Here is an 8,912-nt window from a genome sequence, read left to right as displayed (position 1 = left end):
CGAAACGACAGCCGTCAGGAGACGTTATAGGTTAAGTTAGTTACCTAACCTAATAGTAATTGTAACGCGTCTACGACGTAAATAACACGTTTTTGTTACCTAACATGAACCACGCGACGATTTTTCCGTTTTCTGATGCTATAGGGAACGGAATTCATTAAAATTAAATTACAATATTATAATCCGACCGATGAGTCACTTGTTTCAATGTGTGACACTGCGTCTGCACTTCCGGGTTTTAAACACTTTCGCGGTCTGCGTTAGAAGTACGTAGAAATACAGTGCATTTATGTTTTTCATATATTTTGTTTAGTTTTTTTTATCTTACCAGACATTTTTATACATCGTCGGTTTATACACATTTTTATTTTGTTTAATTTGTTTCCTTGTCGAATTTCTGACGAGATCTTCGTTTGATATTCCAGTGTGTAACGTTCAATAATTAAACAATAACGCTCATACATCATGTGGATACTATATTATTGTTATTGATCAGCTACTTTCTAGATGAGCTGCACTTATACTTAAGTAATAATCTATACTTTCATTGCGTTGATTTCAAATAATATTTTTAGTAAAACGTGTTATACTATGTATTCGCTCGGATACAATAACTTCAACCGCTTTCGTTTTAGGAGCATTGAATGACTAAATGTTTTGATGGTAAATTAAATTTTATAAAACGTTGTTATCGATGTTGCAAATTAGTCAAATTGTTTTCAATATTGTTATGTCATTATATAAAACGAATATTTCATCGTTATTTTATTTTGTACTTGTAATATCTTTTTTTTCTTCTTCTCCTCCGCCTTTCTCACAATTATTTGGGGTCGGTCATTTTTTTTATACTTATTATCTATTTATCAAAATACAAAATGGGGTTAAATCGTATAACGTAACATAAAAATAGAGCAACAAAGTTTTTTTTTATAATTTATGTATCAACTGTTCGCATTTGTAAATTTATGTGTGCATTGTTTTGATTTCAAACTCATTCATCAATTATGTTTTCTTTGATGATAGGTTTAAATGCACATGTTTCGTGATTCTTATAAAACATTTTGCAAAGTTTAACGTTTTCAAGTTCTAAATTTAATCTGTAAACTTATCGTCACAGTAGCAGAATCGAGAAAATATTTATTATTTTTTATTGCAACATCATAGGTAACAGTAAAATCATTAATGAAATCTTCAATATTGATTCGTTTCAATAATAAGAAAATATTACTGTAAATATGTAAACGGAAAAAAAAAATATATTATGTGATATAAATTTCGGAGAGTCTAACGGGTCTGTCGTCTGTCGCGTGTACGCATTATGTATTATATATGGCATATTACATATACGTGTAACGCTTGTCATCTCCCAAAAGACTTGCAAGGAAAAAACTTTGAATTGTAGCTATTCCGGCCACGTAAAAACGAATTGGTCGAATGTGAAAATATAGCAGCAAGCAGCAACAGCAGCGTCTGTACTATAAGCAATGTTTCAAAATTTTACAGTATGTTATTTGATATATATATATATATATATATATATATACAAGTATATGCAGCACCTTGTACATTTATTGTATTATTATTAATATACGCAAAGGCGTTGACGACAGAGACGATATTCGAATTTCGAACTGCGTACTAAGGAGCACCTATATAAATATATATATATAAACGTTATATTGTCCCACGAAAGAAAAACCGTTTAATTCACGTAAAACGGTTTTTGTTTTTCAACTTTTTACGTGACTGCATTTACCGTGTACCATATAAATTCTCTCTTTCTCTCTCTCTCTCACGAACACACACACACACACACACATCATTACATCATATATACCGTCAACTGTACAATACGTTATTCCTGCGGTACATGCTGTACGTGTGTTTAGATAATATTCTCTTCTTATGAAGTATTTCAAACGTTTTACTAAACGTGTACACGTATTCATACACGTAACTATTAAATATTTATAAATCCAGAACGTTATGTTTTGTTAGAATTCCGATAGTTGTTTTAACACATATCGTTAAGCGTCATCGATTTCTGATTTCCATTTCATATAGAAAGTATCTGCGTTGTTTTTTAAAAAAAAAAATTTCCGTCGAAATATTATCGATGTTTTCCTTTTTGTGTCGTTCGTTCGGTGCACGCTATTTATATAACGACTGATTATGGTGATCTTCGTCAAAAGGATCGTCCTGGGACGCGGGTGCGAAACTAGTAATAAAATGTTTCGAACACGAAACGCTCTACAATGCGCGTTCAGAACCGTGTCATTCATTGCCGATTCAGTGACAGTCGTGTACGAAAACTTTTGACCAATTTCCGCGTAGAGAAATCCGCCACGGACGGTCGCCGTTTAGCCTTTTCCTATGCACCGCCTCCGTTATTGTTATTATACCTCTTTTGCGCTCCCGAAGAGTCGTTCTGCTGTATCTGCTGTAATATACCACGATTGTTTCGTCCACGCCGCAGTACTGTACTGTCGATTTGGTTTTTTCGAAATATTTTTTTCAACACTCCTGTCAGCGCGGAAAAATTCGCACGTTATTTCAGATCCAAAGACGCAGTAGCTGATCGGATTGGTCATCAGGGAGCGCAACTACGTTTTAACGGCATCGGATTTCAAGATCTTAAATTGTTGAACCGGTAGATACGTGGAATTCGTCGATAGATTTCACGGGAACAGCTCTTTTTGCTGTTCCGGATACTACATTAGAGCGTCGCGCGGGGAGGGAACGTGGAAACCAAAATTTCAAACCTCGGGCCGGTATCCGAAAGGCGGTCGTGATAGTACTAGAACTTACACACGAGAGTTCAAAAGCATATTTTGATGCACTGCGGTTGCGTTTGAAAATATATTTGGTCATATCGGTGTGATTGCCTGTATGACATTTCATCTTATGTATTATCTATACATAATTATTGTTCCGGTGCATTAATTATAAGGACTATCGCAACTAGCATGCATGCGGTATAATGCGATGTCATGACGTGTAAAATATTCTAAAAATATCCTGTAGGCAGGGTTGACAAGGGTTAAAAAAAAAAAAATGAAAAAAATCCTACCTAAACGACTGAAAAGATTTCGTACGAGCGTTGGAAAAAAATAATAATAACCGTTGCCGTAGCTTAACGAGTACGTAACGTGTTGTATATTGTGTACAGGATGATTTATTTAACGTGCCGATATTCGTGCGCATACATCATAAGTGAGTCTTGCGTTAACATAATCACTTCGTATACACCACGTACAATGGAAGCGTTAGAGTGAACCTACGCCAATAACTTCACAATCCGGTATTGCGATACACATTATAATCTGTACACATCTACGGTGGTGCAAGGCAATGCGATCACTATGTATACGCACACGAGACCCTTTCCTTCGTGCTGTTGCAGACGCGTTACGCACCACCGTCATAATAATATGTAATATTTTATAAACCGATCAGTTGTTTTTTTTTCATCCATCTAATTATAGTTATGCTCATACGAGCATATGGTTACTGCTCGGGTTTCGTATGGTATCAAAGTCATAATGGAATTGGGGCGTGCCGTCGTAATAATATCCATTATTTATTCGTTATCGCGAGTTGATAATTGCACCCGCTACTTATCCGGTTTGACAATTACTGTGACCGCGGTGGAAATCGCGATACACCGGTAACGTATGTTTTTTTTCGCTTATGTCCGAAATAATTACCACTGTCCGTTCACGGTGTAGGCATGAACGATAAAAAATCAAAATGCTCGCAATGCAAATATCACGTATCTCGCATCAAATCTCTTGTCAGGTGGATTATTTGCACTGATTTCATATTTTTTAAAACTAACACTACTAACTATCTCAATTCGAAACGACTTGTCTCATGCTTGAATAACATAACCGGATCAAGTGAGAAGTTATAGTTTACCGACCAATGGTAGCAATGGTTTATCTAGCAGACTAATAATATTTATTATTTACCCGAGCATATTAATAGTATTTGAAAAATATTGACTAAGAGTCAGACAGAAGTCTAACTATCGTTAATTTTTGTTATTTACATAGTATTTTCGGTTGAAAATAGTTCCATCATTGTGATATCTGGAACTTGTATAGATATCTGTACAGTAAAATATTTTATATATAATTAATACATTCCTTCGAGCTCTTCTGCTATTTTAATATAGTTTACAGACGAATTGTGATATTCAATAACTAAAGCACGTTTGAAAAATATTTAGCTATTTTAGTTTTGAAATTATTTATTTATTCCATAGCTGTTTTTTTTTTTTTTGGTTTTGTACTAGATCATATACAGAATAATGTTCTTACAATCCATAAGAATTCACTATTATAATTTAGCATAATAACAATTCCATTCGTACGAGTATTATTTGAAATAATATTTGATTTTGCTATAACAATACGTTGAACATGGTTCAGGGGTCATTATTATATGCCTTGTACGATAGGAGTGTTGGACATTGTGTCATTGTAGCTATTTTTTCCAAATCACGCAGGTCTAAAATTGTTATGGTAAAATTATTATACATCATATTTCGTTCTACACAATGTCTTGCAGAGAACATTGAAAAATTATTGCTTTTCATGTTGTGCCTACTGCAGTATATCATAGTTACAATTTCGTTGACCTTGATACAGGTGTTCACGTTCACACACACATACATACAAACACACACGCACACAGTATGGAAAATAACGTGGAGATTTTATAAGTGGAGACACAAGAAGCGACGAAATAAAGACGAAGATATAATTTTATATTATTCATAATTTTATTTAAATCATATAAGTATTAGTAGAAATCTATAATGGATACAGTGTATGATTGTGTATGTCACATAGTCTGCTCAAAATGTTCATTATTGTATAAACCAGTGGTTCTCAGCCGGGGTGACATGTAATCCAAGGGTGACATGGACAAAGTGTAGGGGTGACCCGAAATCTCCACAGGAAAAGGAAAAAAATTAGAAAAAAATTAATTTTAATAAAACCATATTATAACCACAACAGTCATGTAAATAGCATACCTTTAAGTTAACATCTTTATATTATTTAGATCCAATGAATACGTGCAGTATTGTTATTAACGCAAAATCGATGTATTATCGATTTTTTTATCGACTTAACCGGGGTCGTTAGTTATTTTACAGTCGTTAGATATGTAGTATTATTATATACAAATAAAACAAATAACAAGTATAAAAATCTTTAAAAAATTTTCTCTTTTTTTTTTTTTAATTTTAAGTACAAACTTTATAATATCAATGTTTATTGAACCCTGCAACTCAATAAATTGTAGGTGTACTTATTATTTTTCTGTTTTTATTTTTTTTTGTTATTTCAAGAATTATTCTAAATACACAGTTAAGATTATTTATTATTTTGATGTTAGGGTGACGCGGTGTTTAATTCTAGTGGCTAAAGGTGACATGAATGAGAAAAGGATAAGAATCATTGGTATAAACCATTGGTTAATTATGCGTTTTAAAAAATATCATGTTCAGGTGAAACTTTCGTATACTAGACAATTTTTAGTATGCAAAACACAAATATAGATATTTTCTTTCAGAATTATTTGTAATTTAAATATAGACACGTTGGTGTTCTTAAATCATAGCGAAATTCTTAAAAAGTATTAATTATGAAATGTAAATTTAATTTAAATTTTTTAATATAATTTTAATTCAACATCGAAAATTGCATTATTTTCTGTTCGTATATAGTTTCTTAATGCAACCAAATAATCTAGTTACAACAATTACATATATTTATGTTTCTTTTTCTTTTGCGCAGAATTTTTACAAAAGAAATTTATTTTTATTTTTTTATTGGTATATATTAGAATCATTCTATTATGATATTAAAATATCATATTATTTTGCAATCACATTAACTTGGAACATCAATCATATTATAATGATGTATTTTTCTTACGTGATTTATTATTATAATGTAACATTCAAAGTTATAACTTTTTAAACTTTTCGATCGAAATAATAAAAAAAAGAATCTTGTTTATTGACATGACTTTGTTTGTTAGCAATGTTTCCTTTTATAAAGGCCTCAACATGACAACCATTAAATAATTAGCCTCTACATATTATGATATCAACTCGATTCTCACATAAACACTTTTATAAAAAATATATCCTCTTACACATTACCTGAAAATCTAGCAATCCATGTCCCGTGACTTGCTGCAAAAAAATTTGAAATTATTTTTTAATTTAGATAAGTAATAGATGAGTATGTTGTCAATGGCTTCTTTCGTCATCAAATTATTTATGTCAATTATATTCATTGTATCATATTTTCCTCTGTGTTAGACTGTATAGATCGTAAATTTCCTTTTAACGAGTAAACCAAAATAGCGTATTTAATTTTTAAATCCCGGGGACAAAGATATTACCATAATATTATTTGTCAATATTTTAGAAAGGCAATGAGCAATTTGAGATAATCCTAAACCTTCAAAGCCTCTTCCTCTAGTTGAATGGTCTCTTTTACCTATTATTATTATAATGCTATAATTTAAAATTTTATATTTATAAAATATGCTTATTCTTTTAAAAAAGTATGTGGTGAATTTTTGAGTAACTCTAATAAAAAATTTGTTTATTATAATGTAGTTTTTATAATTTTAAAAAATAATAAATCATTAAAAAAATTGAGTTTCTTATTTCTCTGATGGTGTAGATGGTGTAAAGACAGTTGAGGAGTCTTATAGTGTTAATGTAATTTTTTTCGTAATAGTGTGCTTTCTCCTTCCTTTCCACCCAAAAAATCAAATACATAATCGGCCCCCTCCTAAATGAAAACCTATATACGCCACTGAATAAATAAAAATGAAAACATGTGACGGGTTAACACAGCGATTCCCAAACTGTGCACCGCGGTGCCCTAAGGGTACCATGACCATTTTCTAAGGGCACTGCGGTCTACGTACGGTTCATTACAAATAGTTTAAAATGTATAAAATTGTTTTTCCATATGGTTTTTATAAAAACTTTATAGCAAATAATGTAATATTTTCTATTGTATATTCGGATATTCTCATTTTAACCTTATACCTAATAATTTTATATAATAATTATAATCATAATAACAATCATTTTTATTTATTTATTTTTTAAGTTTAAAAATGCATTAAATTATAATTAAGTTGAATTTTAATAAAATTAATAAGATTGGTTATCATAGGTTTTTTTTTGTTCTGTAATGTAGTTCACAGCAAGGCACCGTGGGTAAATTGGATCCAAAAAAAGGCACCGCTGAAAAAAAAGTTTGAGAACCGCTGGGTTAACACATAATTTCGTTTTTAATTCCAACCGATTTCGATCCGTTCAACTGATTTTCCACAAGATTATTAATGGCTAATAGATTTTTTTTTTCGTCATTACGTTTTTTCGTTGATAACGAATATTTTTATTATTACGTTGTGCTGTGCAAACGACCAGTTAAAACACTGAACTTGAAATTCTAATAACCTATGGGGGGGGGGGGCAATGTAGTTGTGCACATTTTCGTTTTATTTCGTGCGATCCTTGAAATGCGGTTTGCGGGGACTGTGTGACGTACACGGCGAGGGTTCGTCGTTTTTTGATGCTGATCCGGTGTTTCAGACGTTGTAATTGCAGTGCTCGATTAGCGCAACAGCACCGCATGCCCGGAGAGCAATAATTTTTTTTATTTTTTTTTAGTATTTGAATACCAGTTAACTTCTCTACGTTGGTAGCGGTTTAATGTTATTTCAAATAATTTGACTGGTATTTAAATATTAAAAAAAAATAAAAAAGAATACGGTTTTATTAAGATCATTATTTTAAAAAAAAATGTTTAGCAGCTTTTAGTAAAAACTATTATAGACATCGAAATAATTTCGTCCAATTGTTTTCCTGACGCGTACAAGTAATAAATGTCTCGTTAAACGTGTGCGTTAGTGCGTTTTTTTCTCCACAACCGAGCGCAACGCCACGTGCACGCGTTCAACCGTTGCTTAATTAACACAGTAGCGTTGGTTGTTATGTACAACATTATTATGGCTCTATTGTGCGCGTTCAGTATGATTGTACAGCATGGGCCTATTTGTGTTGAGGCCATGGGGGGGGGGGGTCGAAACTAATTTTTCTTCAATACAAACTTAAAAATAATTTACAGTTCATTACCTACAGCTCATGTTCCTGTTATAATGATAACATATTATAATGATAGACTAGTAATTTATATTCTTAATTGTTTACACATTACATTTTCTAAATAAATCAATGTACTATATTCAAAATAAATATGAGCCATGGGTGGGGGCGAATTCCCCCTTCGCCCCCCACAAATATGCCCTTGCTGTACAGTTACTGCATGCGCTTACGTTACGTTACGGCGGACGGTCGAGAAATCATTTTGACGTTAAATAGTTCCGCGTTCGTATACGCGCGCATTAAGCCCAATAAATCCAAAGATCTTTGTGTTTTCCGTTTTCGTATTCGTACGGACCAATTAATTGAGGCACCAATAATTGTAACATTTTCCCGAGACGTTATTTTGTATCGTGTTTCTTTCAGTAGATCGTACATCCGATTACAATCTTATGCGCGAGATTAATTTTATACAAGTCCGTATATATAATGCGGGAAGGATTAAAACGGCTATATTATGTACATTTATTAAAGGATTGTTGTTTTAGCTAGCTTATCAATGCAACACCTGTACACAGGTTACATTTTCATGATACCAATTTTAAACAATTTGTATTTACCATATATTATACTATACATATTAATACTATACGAATAGAACCAAATATGGTATTACGTTAGTAAAGTCATGAAACCATTAAAATATGCGAATATTATAAACAATTATAATTTTTAGTTTTCCAATAAGTATGAATCGAATTACTGA

This window comes from Sipha flava, unplaced genomic scaffold (assembly GCF_003268045.1).
Source record: "Sipha flava isolate LNK unplaced genomic scaffold, YSA_version1 521_pilon_pilon, whole genome shotgun sequence".
NCBI lineage: Eukaryota > Metazoa > Arthropoda > Insecta > Hemiptera > Aphididae > Sipha > Sipha flava.
Note: the sequence above shows the minus strand (reverse complement) of the source record.